The sequence below is a fragment of the Polypterus senegalus genome, chromosome 5, assembly GCF_016835505.1.
Source record: "Polypterus senegalus isolate Bchr_013 chromosome 5, ASM1683550v1, whole genome shotgun sequence".
NCBI lineage: Eukaryota > Metazoa > Chordata > Cladistia > Polypteriformes > Polypteridae > Polypterus > Polypterus senegalus.
The window spans coordinates 52,684,190-52,706,267 of NC_053158.1; the positions used below are offsets into that span (position 1 = coordinate 52,684,190).

The 22,078-nt window shown below is 38.9% G+C and overlaps 1 protein-coding gene across 11 annotated transcripts in view; it reads right to left on the bottom strand.

Annotated features, from left to right (window-relative positions):
* Positions 1-22,078, bottom strand: part of ncoa2 (nuclear receptor coactivator 2) — a 297,572-nt gene that overhangs the window by 270,575 nt on the left and 4,919 nt on the right. For 5 of the 11 annotated variants that reach the window (XM_039754635.1, XM_039754631.1, XM_039754634.1 and 2 more), the window contains exons 1-3: positions 15,310-15,984; positions 14,422-14,570; positions 13,822-13,864 (exon numbers count right to left, since the gene is read on the bottom strand). The exons of 2 other annotated variants lie outside the window; for them this stretch is intronic. The gene's annotated coding sequence lies outside the window, so the exon portion shown is untranslated. Of the gene's footprint in view, positions 1-13,821; positions 13,865-14,421; positions 14,571-15,309; positions 15,985-22,078 lie in introns of those variants that run through there. 4 more of the 11 variants (XM_039754626.1, XM_039754629.1, XM_039754628.1 and 1 more) reach the window with 4 other exon arrangements.

Genomic DNA, 22,078 nt, shown 5'->3' on the forward strand with positions numbered 1-22,078 from the left:
TGGCCTCTTTCTGCTTTAGAATAGTCGAAATCGTAGATTTTGACTTGTTGTACTCGGCAGCAAGATCAGTAACACAAACACCACACTCATACTTTTCAATGATTTCTCTCTTTAATTTGATTTCAATTTTCTTCAAACCTTAAAAATTACAAAGAGTTCACAGCGAATGCACGCTCATCTGACTGAGAACAATGTACAGGGAGAGACTGAACATGTGCGGAAATCGTGTGTACGAACCAGAAGGGAAACTGGCTTGTTCGTCATCCGAGTGTCTGGTCGTGAACATATGCAAAAGTTTAGCGAAATATTTGGTCGTAACCCGATTTGTACGTGTTCTGAGACGTTCGTGACCCGAGGTTCCACTGTACTTTGAGAAGTCAGAAGAGGAAGCATGCAATTAACTACTAAAAATAAAATGAAGTGACTCTTCAGGCAAAACAACTGTCATTGGAGAGGTTTCCTTGTTAAAGTCGCAAAATTATTGTATTAATCATTTTTATATAAATATTTTGTGGGCTGCAAAACAAAATTATCTGAGTTTCAATTAATTTATTTATTATGGGGAAATTCGCTTTGATATATGAGTGCTTTGGATTACAAGCACGTTTCCGGAACGAATTATGCGCGCAATCTGAGGTTCCACTGTATACTGAAACATAATTACAAGTATTTCATAAGTTTCAAAAGGTTTTTATTAACAATTACATTAACTTTATGGGAACAGTCAATATGTGCAGTGTTGGCCCTTTTTCAAAATCTCTGCAATTCGCCCTGGTATGCTGTCAATCAACTTCTGGGCCAAAACCTGACTGATGGCTGCCCACTCATGCATAATTAATGCTTGCAGTTTGTCAGAATTTGTGTTTTTTGTTTGTCCACCTGCTTCTTAAAGATTAACCATAAGTTCTCAATGGGTTTAAGGTCTGGGTATTTTCCTGGCGCTATGGACCCAAAATTTCGATGTTTTGTTCCCAAACCACTTAGTTATCACTTTTGCCTTATGGCATGATGCTCCATCATGCTGGAAAAGGCATTGTTCGTCACCAAACTGTTCTTGGATGGTTGGGAGAAGTTGCTTTCAGAAGCCACAACTTTACACAACATGCATTTTTTTCTGGGGTACATTGCCTCAGACTATAGTTAGATAATATTCACAAATATCAAAGAGATTAATCAACTTATTATTTCAAAGAAAATCATAACCTAAAAGACTTGCAAGGTTTTCATTTCTGCCTTGCTTTTAATCAACCCAGCATTTAAGCACTCCAGGCTTCCAAAGGAAATGAAGACTGTTCTACAAAACAGTGAAATAGCTTGGCTGCCACATACAATTAACACAGGAAACAAGATATTGCTTATTCACATATCAAAAGCCAAAAAATTTCTAAAAAGCACAATCTAGTACAAAGTCCCATGATTAATATGCTACTGATACCAGTATTAAAAATGTGTTGGCACAAATAAAGCTAGAATTAAAAATGGACGATAATTTCAACTAAACTACACTTTTTTAATGGGATGTCTCTAATTACAAAAATAACTTATTGCAAGTTTACTAACAAGAACATTCTTTTACCTTTCAAAAATAAGCTTACATACACACAGGTACATACATTAATATACACATTAATATTACATTTTGAGTATTTCAACTCATTATTCCATCACCCGACCAGCATGAGATTTCACAGCTGACTTCTAAGCTCTACTCCATATGAGAAGTTGAACTTGAGTATAATTATGGGTATGAAAAATACAGTGGAAGAATTGTTATTTTGAGTCATAGATATGTGTGTGTGCGCGCGTGCGTGCGTGTGTATGTATGTATATATGTATGTATGTATGTAGCGAAGCACAATATTTGCTTTGTGTATAGAATGCCAGTTAACCACTCTGGACCAAATACTAAATGCAAGAATTATGTTGCACCTCAAGGAAAAGAATAAAACACAACAACAAGGAACGTAATTTCACAGCTTTGATTTATAATGATGTGTAGCATTCAGGAAAATATACAACATGAATCTTTGCAACAAATGTAATACACTGACTGGTTTTAGCTCTTAGTGTTACTGGTAAAGCACAACTTCAGGCTTGTTTCTTAAATTCTAAAACTTAATACTACAGTTAAAATATTTATCACAGTTTTTAAGAAAATCACTTCACTTTGTAATTCCTTTTTTACCATATTCTTTTTGTTTAAAAGAATATTCTTAAGCTGAAAGGTCTCATTAAAATTCATAAGAAATGTAATAGGCTTAAGGCATTGAAGAATCAAGACACAGTGTTACTTTGTTATTAAACTTTGACCAAGAACAAAGAAAACAGATGCTAATCTTTAAACTCTTTAAACACACTTGCTTGGACTGGTTATTTTACATATTATCAAAACTAATAAAAAGCTAATAAACACATGCATAGCACAATGTGAAGGATGGCCAGAGCCTTTACCTGGGCAGGGCATCAACTGGGTGAAAGGACCAAGGGAGAGAGCATGTTTGTGGCTTTATCTTCCCCAGAACACTAGAGGGCAGCCTCCCTGGGTTGCTACAGCATCACGGATCCCTGCAGGGCATGCCAGCAGTGTGAGTTGGAGCAGCCCTGTTCGCCACCGTGTGTGCCGCCAGTGGGTGCTGCAGACACAGCGGAGCCCTTTGTGGCACCACTTCTGCCACACCCGGAAGTGCTGCCAGACGGTCAAGGAACACCTGAAGTACTTCCTGGTGCACGATAAAAGAAATTGCTTCGTTCCAGTTGAGGATCCACAGTCAGGAGGTGGAGGACAAAGCTTGCGAGGAGGGGTGGAGGCTGAAGAGAGACTAAAGAGAGAGGAAGAAAGAAGGACTGTGTTGTATTGTGCTGTGTTTGTGCTTGTGAACTGTGCTGTACTGGGGGGAAATGGGGGAAGGCATTGTGTGTTTTCCGTGTCTGTTGTGTCCAGGGTTTGCGGAGCTGTATGCCCCATTGTGGTCCACAACACACAGGAGAATGCACACCTTGATGGCTTTCTGTTTTTGGCCTAATGTGTTTACTTAAACAAGAACTCTGCCACACTGTGTGTGATAAGTTGCACAATTTAAAAGCACACTTACCTGCTACACAATGTTATCAAACAACATACCAATGCGTTCTGTCCTGCAAATAGTTTTACACTATAAATCAACCAAAAACACAAAATTTGTTTGTTACTTCAAAACTAAAAATTGTAGAAACATACAATACCAGAATTTTTGGATGCAAGCTAAATACCAAGATACTACTTTTTCTGTACATAGTGCAACAACCTTCCTATTAGTATATTTGCCTATATTTCCTGGGCAAATTAATTTTGAAACTACAATCTAAATGCACAGCAGCAGGAAAACTAGTTGGTGAATTAAACAATTGGTTTATTTAAAAACACACTTGACAAAATCTATTAAAATAAAAACCTGTGATCAATATGCATCTCTTCAGAAGCTGAACCAACTAGTACAGGTCAAAGCTTAAACAGTTCTACTACACCACAGCATCAACACTGCAAAACATGAACTAAGCCCATACCATACACAGATGTAAAAGTAAAAGAACCACCAAGACAGGTCAACAGAAGGAATATGAGCCAGCCCAAACAACTCTGTGAAAGTACAGGAAAAATTACATTAACCAAAGTACACTATTAGACCCAAATATTGTACAGTGTTAGATGAGCAAAACAAGTTAGTAGGGATGGGAGTACTGTTGGATTTTCGACTTCAGTATCTGAAGCAAATAACTGATATTTCAAACACCCAAACCAAACCCCCTCCTTACTCCCTGGTACATCACACAAATGCTCGCCTCCCTGGTAGGCCGCACTATGCACCGATTCCCTCTTGATAGCTGAGAATTCCAGATCACATCAAAGTAACTTGTCCCCATCGAGTTCCAATCACATTGATGTGTGTAGTTTCATTTTGTGAATCTACAAAAAGGACGTTTTTCTTCAGCTGTACTACTTGTCAGTGTTGAGGAAGAATGGGAGGGTGGTGCTTGAGAGAAAAGCCAATATTGACTTCCAGTTTAAAAAAATAAATAAATAAAAAATTCTGGTTCTGTATCATTTTAAAATTTGGGTATTTCAGTACCGCAGAACACTAGAAGGGAGTCATCACCGACTGGGCTTATGGTTGAAAAACAAATGGCAAGTACTGACTGGCCAAAAAGAAGTCTGAAGCATTACCATACATTATCCAAGCTTCAACCTATTTCTCAGCAGCAAGATATACTAATCAGCCTTCAGATGTCACAACAAGGGATGCATCAGCTTCACCATTAGTAACACCAATAAAGGCTAAAAAAAATGCAAGGTATTGCATTTCAATTTTTTATGACAAATTTTAAAATTATATGGTCACTGCATAGGAAGGCAGAGAATACTGCCAGGTCTGCACTAGCTCAATGATGCACACACCCACAGGCCAAAAGCCTTCATAGTTTGTGCACTTAAAATCTCTGCATACATGTGAATACTATGCTAAACACAAAATGAAGGGAAAAAAAAAAGAGTAATTTGCTGAAAGAAAATGTGGAAGACATAAGGGATCATCCATTTTTTCTATTTTAGGACATCTGTTATCAACAAAGATGTATCCCTTCTGTATGTATGTCAAAAAAATTTATCTGAATGTAGTCAGCATTGTCATTAGTCCTTGTTGCATTCGGTTGAAACCTAAATTATATTGAAATAGAAACAACAATGTCACAATTCCAAAATGAAGTCCAGAGGTGAAGCATACATCTAATATATTTAGTAAAAGTTCATGCACAAAACAAACAAACAAATAAATAAAATGACAGTTCATTTCAAGGCAGCAGGGATATGCTCCATATCAATGCTTGCACAAGTAAAATCGTACAGGTGTATGAGAGGAGAAATCAAGGCATTCATCTTCAGTATTTAATTCTGTATGAGCTGCTATCACACAAGCCTGCCAAGCCCATTATCTATATATATAATTCACCAAGGCAAGACACCCATGGAAAACACACCGGAAGGGGCGTGGATTCACTAAGCCGCCGACAAGTAAGACACCTATGGCGCACGCAGGGAGGAGCCACGACCACCAACTCCAAGACCATTGGATACGACGACAACTCGCAGAGCCACGCCCACCAATTCAGACGTGACGACACAAAGAACAGTGTCATTTATATTCGTCTGTCGCAGCGGCCTCATGTACCTCCGAGCCACCTTGACTGTTAATATAGGCATGTTTTTCGCGGAGGTGAGTCGCCATATGCAGCGTGTAAAACGGTTTGCGAGGGGTATCCCATGGGATCCTTAAAACAATCCTTCACAACTGAGGTTAAAACACAACGAAGTAAGCAGTCTTTACAAACCGAGTTTTCGGTTACGACGCACGACCTCGTGCACCATAGCAAACTGTTTTACACGCTACATACAGCAATTCGCTTCCGCGACAAACATGCGTCTTCTTGACTCATGGACAATTATATGTTGCTCTCTCCAGAGTTCCATCTTTTCATTCACTTTCTGTTGCATCCTCAAACCCTCTCCTTTTAGACAACTGTGTTTTTCCAGAAGTGTTCAACCATCAATAAATAATTATGCGGCGTTTGTTATGCCGCAGCTTCACTATTGTGTTGCATTTTGCTCTCTCCAGAGTTCCATCTTTTCATTCACTTACTGTTGTATTCTCACACCAACCCCCGTTTTAGACAACCGTGTCTTTCCAGAAGTGCCGAGCATTCAATAAATAATTATGCATGAGATTGAGCGTGTGTCTACCCGGCACAGAGGAGTGGGTAAGCGGTTGAACTCCATTCAGGCTGCAAACCGTGGAATTCCCACTAAGTGCGACTCATACGCTCCCACTGGTTATGTCCCTACCCTTTGTACACACCCCCCTCCCACCTCACTACTACCGTGGTCGGGTGTCTTGGTGAATTATATAAAGAAAAGCAGCCAAAACCGCACAAAGCAATAAAACGTCTACGTGAGTCACAGGTGCATCTGGACTGTGTAAAGACAACAACGACTCAAGTGACAAGTTGGAGGTGGGCACATGAGCGGGCAGTGCATACTGAACGAGAAATCAGCAGACTAGCAGGACGGAGGGAGCTGAATGGACGTCTTTCTCCTCTCCTCCCGTTCCACACTCCGCACCTGAGCGCACCCCCATCCCTCCGTCTGGCAGGAGAAGGCGCAATTGTGGTCCGCCAGTTTTCAGTCACAGACAATTGTGTGTTGGTTCGTTCCGTGCATCAGTTTTTCTTGCTGATTTATTACATTACCGATTTTTCAAATGTTAATTTTCTCCTTGTGCTTAAAAATCATTAAAAAACTGGCCTGATTATGCGGCGTATGGTACGCCGCGGGTTTGCTAGTGCAATATAAAATGAACTGCACTTCAGTACTCAGTACACCGGCTGTATATGTCTTAGCACTAATCACAGCATTTCAGCAATGCTACTGGTCCCCCAAGTTGTTAATCAAAGAAATGCCCCTGGTTTTACAGACGTCACAGATTGTCTACAGTAACTGTTATGCACATCTTGAAGCAGTCTACTGTGCGTGTATGCACGTTCCAAAAATCAGCTACATTTTAGAACTACAACCACGTTACTGCCCACATATCTGAAGGCAATACTGCAGCATCATAATGTACTGCTGTTAAGCAAACCAGAATTTCTGTCCGTTCTTTGTCATAGTAGCAAACTAACCCTTTTACCTTAACTCACCATAGCTTCAAACTGTACACGAACCCCAAGATTCATTATAGACAGACTTCCCAGTGCCTTAGTTTTTGTCACCATGCTCGTGAAAATTGCATATCTGAATTTGCATTTCAGAATAACTTGAAGTCAGCATTTATAGTCAAAGTATCAATCACGATACTAACAAGCCAGCTGGAATTATTAGACCAAAGTGAAAAAGGCATAAACAAATTGCTCACATATCAAAATCAGCTATCAGCTACTTATAAGCAATTATTTTCTTTAAATTAACTAGGGGGTTTTGCTCATCAACCCATTTTGACCCCCCCACCACCACCAAGCGCTACGCTCCGTTGTGAAGAGGGGGGCTTTACCCACCCCAAGGAGACGCAGCCGCTCCTGCAAAACGGTGATACAATGGGAAACAAATTCCTTTTTTTTTTTTTTTTTTTAAATCTACTCGTTGGTCGTTCAGCTGCTGGATTATTGCTGCTACCATGCCATGTGATCTGCACTTCGCTTACCTACCCCTTCCCCCGGACCAGCATGCCTTACACACCTTTGCAAAGAGGGGGTCTGAACACACCCCAAGGAGACACGGTCACTCCTCCGAAACCCCTCTAACGGTGAAACAATGGAAATCAAAAACAGTTGTTTTTGTAACCACCATTTTGCTCGATCAACTGCTGGCTTGCTGCTGCTCCTGTGCACCGTGATCTGCATTTCATGTGGCGCTTCAAACATTTTAAAGTCACTGTGTGGTCTCTCTTCTTCCCCAGACATCCTCAAACATTATTCAATGTCTTTTCGCTGTTCTGTTATTTCACAGAGTAATACTGTTCCGTTATTTCACAGAGTAATATTTTCTGCTTGTTTGCGCTAATGCTATCTTTACTCTACGGCTACAGGCCATTGTGAAGAGGGGGGCTGAACACACCAAGGAGACATGTTCACTCCTCTGAAACCCCTTTTAAAACGGTGATACAATGGGAATCAAATAACAGTTTTTGTTTTAACCTCCTCTTTGATCTTTGATCAGCTGGCTTGCTGCTGCTCCCTTGCCGGGTGATCTGCATTTCGTTCTGTGCTTCGAACGTTTTAAAGTCACTGCCTTGTCTCTCTTCTCCCCCAGACATCCTAAAACACTATTCGATCTCTTTTCACTGTTCCGTTATTTCACCGAGTAATATTTTGTGTTTGCGCTAATGTGATCTTTACTCTCATTTTCTTGAGACTTACAAATTTTCCTACTTCCATTATCTCTAACCTGCTCTGCATGTGTATCATGGGACCTGCTTCCAAAAGGTTGTAAGTATGATGTGACTTACCTGTCTCAAGGGATGTGAAAGTGACTCGGTCTCTCTGATCTGTCTTCAAAAGATCACGTCTCATCGCAAGTTTTTTTTTTTTTTTTTTTAATAATAGAGAGATGTCTGTAGTATTGTGCTATTAACAAGAAAAATACGGATATCACATTTACATTAGTACACCATAACCACAACATATTGCCTTGATTGTACATGAAGCTTAACTATGACCTCAAGTGTAAACTCAACCGGGCTTGCAAAATTTAAATGTCAAACAAAATGTTGGACTTTTATTCCTTTATCTGGGTTGGCATGTTGCTGTGTGGCGATGTAGACTGTCCAAACACAAAATTCGACAAAGAAATTATAATGCCACTATCATTTTTTACTAAAACGGTTAAGCCAAAAATCTTGTGACTCATACAATGTATGAACAATAAGTTCAGTATTACTCTTAAGTCTGAAGCATAAACAAGTTTCTCTCACAATCCTGAAACAGGAATACATTCCTCATCTATTTAACCACATTGTATTTTTAGCACGAAGATGCAAATAAATCTGACAAAGTCACCACAAACTCAGAGTCACATCTGCACTATACATTTAGATTTGTTTATAGTATCATCCTGTCTAATACAATAGTAATTCAGAAAAAATACTAACATACACTTTTTGGCTTCAAAAACACAGTGACCAACAAAAATGTAGTGTTTGCCACTTCATCTTCAATCAAGACTTCAGCAATTTAATAAACCCCTAACTGAACACCACTGCAATTACGCACATCCATTAACTTTACGCATATTATTGTTGAGAATGGCCACATGCTTCAAAGCATTATCGACTGAACACAAATAACTTGCCAATGTGGAAGTTTTCAAAGACTAAATAAACTGTCTTGGAATGGACACATGGAGCAGATAGTTGTTTAACTGCCGTGGACTGATTTGTAAGCCCAGGACAGGCAGAAACTCTCCATTATAATGAACTGGTTAGAAATTAGAATGGAGGATCAGATAAAACAACTGTAGCAACTTTAATAAACAGTCAGAGGATAAATGCAAAGCCTTCACTTGACGGAGGGATGAAAAATCTACGTATGGCACTTTACTAAAGAGTTAATAAACTCACAAAATATATGAAATTTAATTGTAAAACAGTTGGAACTGACAGCAGATTGGTCATATCATCGCATTCTCAAAGTATGAGCAAATTGTGCAATTAGTTGAGAAATAGACAGACATTCTCAAAGGGATAAAAGTGGCAATCATAAAAGGCCAAGTTTCTAATATCCCAAAGAACAAAAAAAATCCCTCACACACTATGAGCTTACAGTCAATTCTCAAAAAAGTTTAAATTGTTATTGCATCAACTTACCTTAAGGTAAAAAGGAAGCGATCCCCCAAAAACAAGTTCTACCCTTCCAACATTAATAATTTGCTTTAAATAGGCAATTTGCTACATCAGAGAACAAAATTATAAAATTTATAAAAATGAAGATTACTGTAACTGTAATTGACAGTTAATACTTCATCCAGCCAGACACTTAACTGCACCATTTTCTGTGTTTATAAAAAATGGCTAGCACTTTAAACATTAGCAGCATAACAGGAACCTTCAGTAAGGAGTCCAATTCTGTTACTGTGTCACACCATCGCCTTAACTATTTTAAAAACTTGTATAGTCAAATATATTTTTATAGCCGATGCCCCGTAGCATACGGCGGTGTAAGAATAGGAACAGAAAACGGAGAAAAAAGGAATTCAGAAATCAAGAAGAAAGAAATACTTCTTGAAAGACGCAGTTGTGAATAGGTGTTTTGCTGGAGACGACAGATAATGAGTTGAAAGATCTAATCTCGGAAACAGCTTGAATTTCAGCTTCACCACCATAAACTCCAGAAGCTGCCACGTATTGATAGTTCTCCTGACTTCTTGTGATAACTCGACTTGCGTTGGAAAGAACAGGAAGAACGTCTCCAAATCTGTCCCAATGTGATGCAACAAAATCTACTGCCCTATGTCGTAGTGAGAGCGTATTGCCTTTGTCAGCAGTTTTTGTCAAGAAATAACCCACTGATAGGAACTGGCAGCTGCCGGATCCTGGAATACAGATGACGTTGTACAAAAACCCATCGACAGAGAGAAGATACTGTCGTTCATTTTATAACAAAGGCTTAGGAAACAACCGTCGCAGTATAACGAAAATAGCAAGGAGCAAAACCAATGCCAATGGTCGAGAAAGTACCTTCCTGTAGCAGGCTACGGAAAAGACTTCCAGGAGCAGACATGGCCGAAGTGAAAGGTCACGCGGTCAGGCTAGATATCCATAGACATATATAGGTAAGACACTGCATTCACTTTGTTGCCCAGTCGACACGATACGTCAGCACGTCCAACCTACTGCGAGTGGCAAAAGTGCCATTTAAACTAATACAGGTAGACGTGTAAACCGGGTTTTCTGATGAAAAAACAATATCGTTTACATACAACAGATTTTGGCAAATCTTTTACATGCAATTATTTATATCCATTTATACACTAATAATGGCAATTATTAAATGATTATTATTATTAAATAATTCCTTCCATATAAGTAACATTTCTCGGACTGCCTTCACATCTCCAAAACATTTCTAGAACGTCCTGTTCTTACGCAGCACTGTACTGAAGTATTGGTTAATGCCCTAGTCCCCTCACATATTACTGTAATGCTATTCTATCTGGCATCCCACAAAACCTTATCCATAGCTAACAACTTCTTCAAAATTATGCTGCCAGGATAATAACTTGTTCTAAATCCACTGAACACATTACACCTATTCTCTCTCAATGTTACTAGCTCCCTGTTAACTACTGAATACAATGCAAAATACTGCTCTTAACATTTAAAGCTCTCCACAACTTCACTGATCTCCTCCAGACTGACACTCCCTCTCGCTCACTCAGATGCTCATCTGCAGCTCTACTTTCTGTACCACACATCAGACTCTGTTCTATGGGAGCTCGAGCATCTCTCATAGTGCTCCTCAACTCGATAATTCTCTTCCTTCTCATATACATCAGCTCGATTCAATAACACATTTTAAAACCGCCCTCAAATCTTTTCAAACTGGCATACCAATTGTGAATTTTGCACTGTTACTGCCAGTTATTTTTGTTTGTTTGCTAATTATTGATTTTTGATTTATCATTCTCTTGTTTTTAATATTACTAAAGTTGTTTAATTTTATTGTAAGGTGACCTTCAGTGCTAAGATTATAAAACAGGATTTTGTAATGGCCAAATATAACTAAAACAATTGTTCAGCCATACCTATTAAATGTAATCTCCCGGGATCTGGTCTGGAGCATACAGCAGTTTGTACAATCCCAAGCAGCACATTATTCATTACTTCACTCCACAGCAGTGCCACTCGCAATATGGCGGCGACATTGACGTACGATGCTGCTGGTCATGTGGTGTCTAGTAATTCTATGTCTATGTAAATATCGGGCGGGGACGTGACACCAATGGGGTCATGAGAGAGCAGCGGGGAACGCAGTAGTCCAAAGGAGGAATAGTACTCGAGAAAAGCGGTGTGGGGGTGTATGGGAGGCCACAGGCAGCATGGGGAAGGGTTTGGAAGAGGACAAATAGGAATCGAAAAATACCGTGTGGGCGGGACCGCGTTTGAAGAGGAAGCAGGACAAACCAGAAGAGAAATATATATAAAAGAGATATAGTAGCTTTGAAATACCTTTCAAACATATCTCTGCAATCTTTCCTCAAAGCTTACGTTTGGGGGAAATACAAGATGAGTGTGAGGTTCCCACACCAAAATAAATTCAGACCAAAATTGTAAATATACATTTTTGTGCCATTACTGGAAACACATTTTTGTATTTCTTGCAATTAAAGAAATATGTAAGCAGATTGTAAAGCCACTACCTACTAAGTTAACATGCACCTTAACTTTAAAAGAAATATGCAATAAAGAAGTTGCTTTTCTAAATTCCCTTTAGAACAAAGATCCTTCTCAGCATTTAGGTCTGGTTAATGTTAGAACACAACCTAAATTTATCAGAATTGTGATCTCCAATGACTGCCACATAGCTTCACACACAAATTTATCAAAAGCCAGAGATGTCAAATGCTACAAGACTATTTACATAGACAACCAAGAACTGTATACTGCTGTTTAAATTGTTCAAACCTTGAATAGTCAACAATAATCAAAACTGACTCACAAACCAAGCAGGGTACTAACACAACTAGCAGGCAAGTGAAATTACCATGAATGTAATACCTGTTTGGTATTGCAATTAACCCTTACAGCTAAAATGAAAATATATTTTGCTGATAATGAAACAGTAGGATTCCAGATTTACAACTGAATACAATTTTATTACACGAACATTAAACTGCAAAACGTAGGAGGCACTTAATATTATACTAATAGGATTGCAAATCCATATCCAAATAAATATGATACTCAAAATGTTCATCACCTTTACAATATTCCAAATCTCCCTACATGCCACAATTTAATAATTTTGTTTCCTGCTAACACACACTTCTGGGAACACATCCAGGCCGATTAAAAATTTTGGGTCAATAAATTTCCGAAGGAAATTAATTTCTGTCCAATATAACAGCAATCCTTTACCTTTTCTGAACATTGCCATACAGAGCTCCTTTGTGACTGGATGAGCCAGCACAGTCATGGTATAGTGAGAGAATACCGAGACACTTCACAAAAAGGCAAAACTTCAGGTGCTCCACTTGTAAAAAAAATGAAGTAAACAAAAGTCGGGAACAACATGGGACCATAAAAATATTTAGTTATAACGGAAATTGTTTTAAAGAATGAAGAAAAATATGTATATTGTGAACTGGGTTGCCGGAGATTCATCGTCTCTAACAATGGAGGCACAAGGATAGCTCCACAGCTGCATCTTACCGTGTAATATCTAACACCATTCCTGGACTCACCTGTCTGTCCCTCATGCAGCTAAGTCTGTGACCCAAGCTTGACAATACATGTATTTTAATAAAAAAAAATAAAAAAAAAAGCACTTTAAAACTAAAAAATAGAAATAGAAAATACGCTTCTGATTTTTATCTTCAAGTCCCAACGCCCAATCTTTAACTTTTGTCTTCAATTTTTTGATCCTTCAAAATCGTTAACAGCGTTATAGATGCAAGTCTGAATGCTTTCACCACGTCATTTTTCAACATTTTCCGGCGTCAGCTTTTTCCAGGATTGTTTATTTTTCTTTCAGTGTAAACCAATGCTGTTTCACACTTTTTTTATTCATGAAACTCAAACAATACAGTATCAACACATGACAACTACTCACAAAAACGCGAACACTCAGTGGAGCACTGACTCAGAATTTGCTTATTTATATGACGTCTTGCCTACACTCATGTTCAACTTTGCTGAAATTTGCAGGAAATTTTGCAACAGACTGCCAGAAAGAGACAGTCCGTTGCAGGTTTCATGAGACTCACGAAAAACGTAGGCACAGCATTATCTTCTTCAGTAGCCATTTTTGGTCAAAAAACATGCGTTATACTGAAATGTACATAAAACAAAATCCATTTAACATGATGTTACATGATCATTTGTCCTGGCCAACAAAAAGTGTTCATTAATCTGAAAATATTATTTCAGTATTCACTATAATGGGATTTGACCTGTATCATGCAGTTCCACTAATCTTTTGAGATGAGCTCATAAAAAGAAATCCTAATGTGTATTCTACTCTCTTAATTGTTACACCACCAAGCAAATATTTAACACAAAGCTTGGTGGCAGGATTTTCACATACCTCAATATTTCTGCTTTTGCTCTTGTAGTCTGGATCCTCTTCCCTAAAATAAGGACCAAAACACAGGCACATACAGGGAGATTAATGCAAAGGAACAAATTAAGGCAGGTCTGCTAAGCTATTTTGTAGGAATGTGTTCACCAAGTAGAATCCCTAACAAGTTTAAACCTTCCTGTGTCGTGTAACAAACGTTAAGCGGCAAAACCAATAATCCAGAAACTATTAAGTACTATGAACCGCAGAGGTGTGCAACTGCTCAAAATAAATGTTATTATTGCCAATTAACATAATTTGTGATTGTGATCAACCTCTTTAGCATAACATTTTTTAAAAAAAAAGTGTTGCATTTTTTGACATGAAAAAAGGCATTTATTAAATACCATCTTTCTATTGCAAAACACTAAAAGTATAAAGTTAGAAGTGAAGAAATAATGATACAAATAATAATGAAAAACAAAAATAATTCCAATACCTAACTGTATATACTGTCAAAATGTGCCGTGTGTGGTTTATCTTGAAATACAAATAAAATGCATAATCCAATGTCACAGTCGAGGCATCAGAAGCGTGATTTCTTGTAAAGTTTCCTTCCAGGCTTACCAGCTTTTGGAGAGCACACTGTACATGTGCAATTGACAGGAGCGTCACTTTTGGATTCATCCAAAACACGTTCTATTTCACTGTCCATTTCAATTTCACTTTGTCATTACTGCTCGTCTCATCATCAAGAGTGTTCAGCACCTGTGCTGCTAAAAAACATAAGATGCCATTATGAAGCTAGGACAAGACATGTCTATACCATTACAAGGGTAATACTCCAGACTATCGCTGACACATGAAACGCCTATATTGTTTCCTGAGCAACTCTCAGCACCAACGTTGGCACTTTTACAGCCCAAGTTATCCTCGGGTCTAACGCTTACGCAAGACGTGTCTATACAGTTGCCGAAGTGGCACACGGGTCTTAACGCCAAGGAGGTTTAGAATGCTACATACATATTGTGCTGCCAGCTACATTTATTGTATTCTCTATTTGTAATATATAATTTAAATTTCATTTAGGATGGAACCACTTAAAAACTGTAAATGTGTATGATTAAATGTATAAACGTGTATAATTGCATACATTCATTTTTTTTTAAACAAAATAACTTAAATAGTATACGCTGTTTAATACAGAGAGTAGGAGCAAGAAAACAACCCTGGCAAACCGTAGAATCAACTAGGGAAAAATGCAGTGGTTCTGCCTCCACTCTGCACAACACTCACAGTAATAGTGTACAGGCCAGCCATGATACCCAGCAACTTTGAGGGAATCCCACTGTCTCAGGATGTTCCACAGGACAGTGCGATCAACCGAGTTGAACGCTTTACAAAGATCAACAAAGGCTGCAAAGAAACTGATATTCACGCTTGTGCTCCATGAGAAACCTCAGTGCTAAGTTGTAGTCGATGGTAGACTTCTCAGGCGCAATACTAAGGACTTACCTGGCACTGAGAGGAGTGTTATTCCCCGTTCTTGCTCCTACTCTGTTCAAAGCTTGCATGGACTGGGTGTTGGGCAGTGTTGTTGGGTTCGGCAGCTGCGGGGCATCTGTTTGGCAAAGAGAGAATAACTGATCTCGACTCTGCCGACAATGCTGAGATGTTCGCAGAGTCAATGGAGGCTCTGTTCGGGGATCTCGAGGGACTGAGCATCTGGGCATGCAAGTGTCCTAATTAAAAACCATAATCCATGCCTTTTATGACCTGCTGAGCACAGCCATCATCATTGTGTCTGTCTGCAGAGAGAGTGTTGACTTTATCAAGACTTTTACTTACCTCAGCAGTGACATTCATGTCTCTGGTGACTCTTCTTATGAAGTCAACAGACAGTCTGGGAAAGCGGGGGGGCAGTCATGAGGTCACTGGAAAGGAGTAGGTAGCGCTCCCATATCTTTGCAACCAGTCTTTACTGGTGCTTCCTCTTTTGCTATATGGTTGCAAGATGGACACTATCCAGTGACCAGAGATGAAGACTGGACTCCTTCGGTATGGTGTCCTTGGGCACCGCTGGTTTTCTTTGTTGGACGGCACAGTTGCAGCAAATGCTGCTTTGCAGTAAGGAGACCTGCATTCGTTTCCCGGGTCCTCCCTGCGTGGAGTTTGCATGTTCTCCCCATGTCTGCGTGGCTTTCCTCCCATGGTCCAAAGACATGCAGGTTAGGTGCATTGGTGATCCTAAATTGTCCCTCGTGTGTGCTTGGTGTATGGGTGTGTGTGTGTGTGCCCTGCAATGGTCTGGCGTCCTGCCCGGGGTTTTTTCCTGCCTTGCGCCCTGTGTTGGCCGGAATTGGCTCCAGCAAACCTCCGTGACCCTGTGTTAGGATATAGTGGGTTGGATAATGGATGGATGGTTTTCTTTGTGTTGAATGAGTGGTTGCTCATTGAGTCCCAACTGAGGCACATTACCTGCATTGTGATGGAATGTCAGTTACTGCACCTATGGCTATGTAGCACAATTTCCTGAAGGTGATCCGGTTCACAGGATTCTTATTGTTGAGGACCCGAGTGGCTGGACTAGGCCAAGTAGACATGCACGCAACAGTTGGCTGCAGCAGATACATGCTAATTTCCAGAAGGTGGAACTGGACCTTGTGCCTACCTTGGGGGGTTGCCAACCAGGATCCCAAGGAGTTCCGTCATGTGGTGGGTGCGACAACACACTGTACCAGTGCATGCTCCCCAACCTGACCTGAATACATTAAAGTTTGTGATACTCAATTATTAAAATTTAAGTAAAACACTCCCAAACATATGCTTAGAAAACCTTCTGTGGTATAGCAGGTCCATGGCTTCAATAAAAAAAAAAGGCCAGGATTCAAATCCATAAAGCCATGTCACTCTCCGTGGGCGCGATTGCATGACCACGGGGAGTTAATTGAAGTAGTTGGGGTGAAGGAGGTTGAAGGACATGAAAGGCAGGCTTGGGAAGGACGATCTGGCCACCTGGAAGGAGGAGGCAGAATGAGCTGGGGCCCTGCGAAGGAGTGTTGGCTGTGGTGCTCTAGGGACTAGTTCACCCCACTGAATATTCGGGTGGAGTGTGGCGAGCAATGCAGGTGCCCTCCCTCGGATTCTGAGGTGCAACCAAGTGAGCACGAAGAAAGAAGGAAGGAGGGCCGACCTCAGACTGTCTGGCTATGGTGTCCGGAGGCAGCTAAAACAGGGGTCAGAAGAAAGGAGCTTGTGGCTGCAGAGTCTCCGCCAGGTACGCAAGTAATGGGTGAGCCGGGGAGAAGGAGGTGGACTGAGATCAGGAGGAGTTAGTCTGCATTTAAACCTCGGATTTTCAACGGATTCATTTATTTATGGATTTATATATGTACTGTTTTTTTATTAGAACACTGCACAACTGACACTTTTTTTTTGGTTTTACTTTTGTGTTCACTGTTTTTTTCTTTTTTTTTTTTTTTTTAAAAAAAGCACTTGGGCACTTTTTCCACAATCCTCTGGCATCATCAGAGAATGGTCCTCATTTGTCATCTCAGTCATAACTATTGACAGTGTTGGTTCAGCAGACTCTCATATTGGAAGTGTGAGTCTGTAAGGGACCAGCATCATCACACCTTCCATCACTACCACGACCCAATCAAAGATCATAGAATGTTGAATGCGAGTCTTCTGTATCAAGAAAACAAAAATATCGTGTGTATGTATTATCAAAGAAGATAAAATCTTAAATGACAGCGATGTTAAGAGGTTAATGCAATCACAACCTGATAGCTCTGTCTCAGTTATGTAAAAGAATTAAACGTAACAATGTTTAGCAACTTCAATAATTACTTAGATGGTGATACATTGCTACATGCTGCTGCCCATGTCATTTATGCATTGTGCTACAATACAAACAGGGCATTATCAAATAAAAAAAGAACTACTGCATAAATACTTAAAATTCACTATATGCATACATACTATTTGCACATTATAAGATATAGCAATAATGCAACAGTACAGTAACCATGGTAGGCAGCATTTACATTTAAATGTAGTAGGATACTCTTAGCAATTAGTGAATATCCTATGGTCAAAGCACTGGAGTCATGTTCAATCACTGATAGAAACAGCAATCAAAATATTTGCACAGTTATAATCTTGCAAAGTTTCTGCTTTTCCTGCAAATCAGCCAGACATGACGACTAAGTCCATAAGCAGCTGCATCTCCGTTCTTGAGAAATGTATACGGATTGTAAGAATCTACTTTTCAGCATAAATTCCTCATCAATATAATGAACCGTTATGTTCAGCCATAGTTCTAGTCAACCACAAATCAGCTGTGGTTGCATAAAGTGCCACTTGCATTAGACCCATTTAAATTTCTGCCCGACCTTTGTTTTGTGCAGGGGTGGATGTGCTTCGAGTATGGGTTCTGGCATATGCCTTGCTCTGTGTGTTGAATCATTTTTTAAACCTACACAGTTTTAATTGGAGTTTTGCCTTTTAAACAATACAAACTGAGGATTATGGATACCTAATTTTGCTCTCAATGACCTGCTGTATACAGACATGCGTTAATATGACCTAACATTACTGGGACTAGCTGCTTGCTTAGCTTTCCTTGACACACTAGACTGTGTGGTTGAATTCTAGATGGTAATAAATTTTTGAGTTCAGCACAGCAACAGTTTATGCAGTACTTGTGATTAACATCATTCTATTGAAAAACAAAACAATGCCAAATTAGGCACTATTCTCTTTATTTTGGTACTAAAATATTAAAAAACAAAAATGACAGTGCAGGTTTAATATTACTTAGGTTTCTCTTTTTCTGGAGGCTGCAGCAAACACAGGAGAAAGAAATTCACACTTTTTAAAAACATACCGTTAAGGATAATACTCCAACATGCATTTAGAATGGCTATCGAAAATTAGTCATATGATGTTCGTGCCTCTGATTCGCAAATGCACTTGCATTTAGGAGATGTCTCTGACTGGTTACAACACTCATTTTGCAACTGGGAAAACAATCTCTGATAAAGCTGGAGTATTAACTATAATGCAGTAATTTCCAGTTTTTGCTGCACCTGTAATAATCATGATTAACCTAATATTAATTGTACACCCTAAAGAAGAATAAATTCACAACACTTTCAATAAAAAAACACTTCTCTGTGGGGAAAAAAAAAATATTTCTCATTAACAGGATTCAATTACTCCGCTATAGAGAACGGTATGCTGCTATTGCCATATTTTTTCCAATGAGATGCTGGAAGAATTTATAGAAATCAGTAAATAGTGCTACCTTTCTGTTGTCAATGAAATGCTCGATAGCAAACTTTTAAACACTATCCTACTACCTACATATCTATACTAATAAAAGGCAAAGCCCTCACTGACTCACTCACTCACTGACTCATCACTAATTCTCCAACTTCCCGTGTAGGTAGAAGGCTGAAATTTGGCAGGCTCATTCCTTACAGCTTACTTACAAAAGTTGGGCAGGTTTCATTTCGAAATTCTACCGGTAATGGTCATAACTGGAACCTATTTTTTCGTCCATATACTATAATAGACTTCTGCTCGATGCCTGTGGGAGGCGGAGTTACGCCTCCCACGTAATTTAGTTCCTGCCCATATAAGGCCGATTGTCAGCGGCAATCCAATAGAAACACTGCCGCTAAATAATCACGGGTGAAGGACTGTACTTATGCAGAGGAAGATGAGATGGTCAGGGTGGTGTTTGGCACAAACTCGGCGAAACTGCGAGAGAAACTTTTAAGCGCCGGGTCTTAGCCAACATTAAATACAGCCGTGGATATCGCACGAGATGGCACTAGCACAGCGGAGAACCTTCGATGCATGTACACTGAGCGGCTCACGTGAAATGATGCAGTGCACAGACAAAAAGCAACAGTTCCAAAGAGTGCTGAACAAAAACCGAATTACACAATTGAGAAGGCAGCAAAAAAATATGAAGTGTGTGATACATACAAGCATATTCATAAGTGTAGCTACTGCGGAAACAAAGCACACGGTGGAAAAAGTCAATGTCCCGCTAAAGGAAGACAGTGTAAAAAAAAAACCTGTGCATGCAGTGTGTCACGTCTCAGATAAAGAGGAAGACGAGCGGTTTATTGATGCAGTAAGAAACAAATCGATGAATGAAACCGGTTATCTTTACAACGACTGACAAACACGGAATGTAACTTGAACACAACACATCCTACAAATACGAACCTGATTGAAAGAAATAATGATAATCAAATCCTTGATGACAGCAACACTCAACAACACTCACAAAACAATTACTGTATATTGACAATCATGTTATGTTATTTTTAAAATGTTCCCTTTTCTTTTTCATAACTTCTTTAACACACTACTTCTCTGCTGCGAAGCGCGGGTATATATACAGTATATATATACCCCGATCTACATACTCTCAAATAGACAAACCACACACCGTGGCGCAATGGTAGAGGCTTTGCCTCTAGCGCCGACGTCCGAGATTCAATTCCCGAGAGGGAATGCACGGAGTATGTATGCCTGATGACCCCAAAATTAGGGCGATACACGTGTTGCGTACTCTGCGTTATTTCACAGTAAAACTATTTATTTTATATATATATATATATATATATATATATATATATATATATATATATATATATATATATATATATATATATATATATACACACACACACACACACACAAATACATATATATCAGCGCTTCCCGATTCATTTTACCCTCGCATCCCCTTGGTTTGAGAAGTATGAAAAAATATGCTGTTAACGTAGAAAGACAAATCACCAATTGAAGCTTTATGAATAATGGATACTTTTTTCACCATCAATGATTGTTTTGATAAAGCCATACTCAGTGTAATCATTAGATGAACGGTAAAAAAGTAAGAGCGAGGGGAGGGTGACTTATTGAGGCACGCAGGCGAAACCACAATAGCACGTGTGCTCGATGTAGTGCGCGTCAACTCGATCTGAATTGCGATCACATTTGAAAAAATATATCTTTTCAAGTTCTATTTAGTCGACACAAATATCTTTGGTTGGAATGTAAGGCGAATTTACTCTTTACATTTGTATGGTGAAGAAAAATTTATGCAATGATGCCTACATTTAACTTACATTCCTACCAAAGATATTTCTGTCGACTAAATAAAAATTCCTTCTATTTAAAATTTAATTCAGATACGATAGTTCATAATATCCACGCAGACTTGCACGTAAGAGCGGGAGTCATCTGTTTTAACAAACAGCGTATTGCACTGATACGAAATAGCCTGCCCATTTTATTATTTAGGAATGGATAAATAAAGATTTTGTACACATAATGGTTTTCATTTTTCTTCCTTGATGGATTCTAGCACCCCCAGCAACAGTTGCTCGCTCCCAAAGAGTGAGTGTGTGTGTATGTATGTGTGTGTATATATATTATATGAGATAGAGAGATAGATGTGTATATATGTATCCCTCAAACATTACATCACAACCTATTTAATTCAATGGTTTGTGTAAAACTGCAGAATGCTACACTATGAAGCACTTTATTTATATATAAAATCACTGACTTATATGCAACAAATACAAAGGCACTAACAATTTGCAGCTTGTAACTGTAATAACTGAGAACTGAAACAATAATATACAAGTTGTTACTGGTAGGTTTAAAGTACAGAACGTGGGTATACAGAGATTTTTGCATACTGCAGAGAAACTTCAAATGCAAATTTCAAGAACAGGTTAACAAATTAACAAAAAAAAAAAAACACACCACACACACACACGGAATGCCTGGCAAGCAAAGCACTGTGCATGATGACACTTTGTTAAAGTAATATAACAAAATAATCAGTCTAATTTAATTAATTAGAAATGATCAGTATTAACTTTGCTTGGTGTCTACATAGTTACAGAAAGAGTACTAACCCCACCCCAATATATACTGTACAACAGACAAACTAGCACCACACAATATGAATTAGACACTTAGTTCCAATTTTCCTTAATAATGACCATGCAAAAGAAAGTGTATATAATAAAAATAAAAAGGCATGCACCTACACAAAGGATACCTTTTTAATTATTTGGATAAACATTTGAAATATGTTGAATAAATCAAATACAAAATTATTCAAAATAACGACCACACAACTCTTAAAAATTAGCCAGGACCAGAGAGCAAATTAATTTATTTAGCAAAAACTAAAAGGGAAGGAAAGTCCAATCTTAAAATGCACAACATAAAACCACCA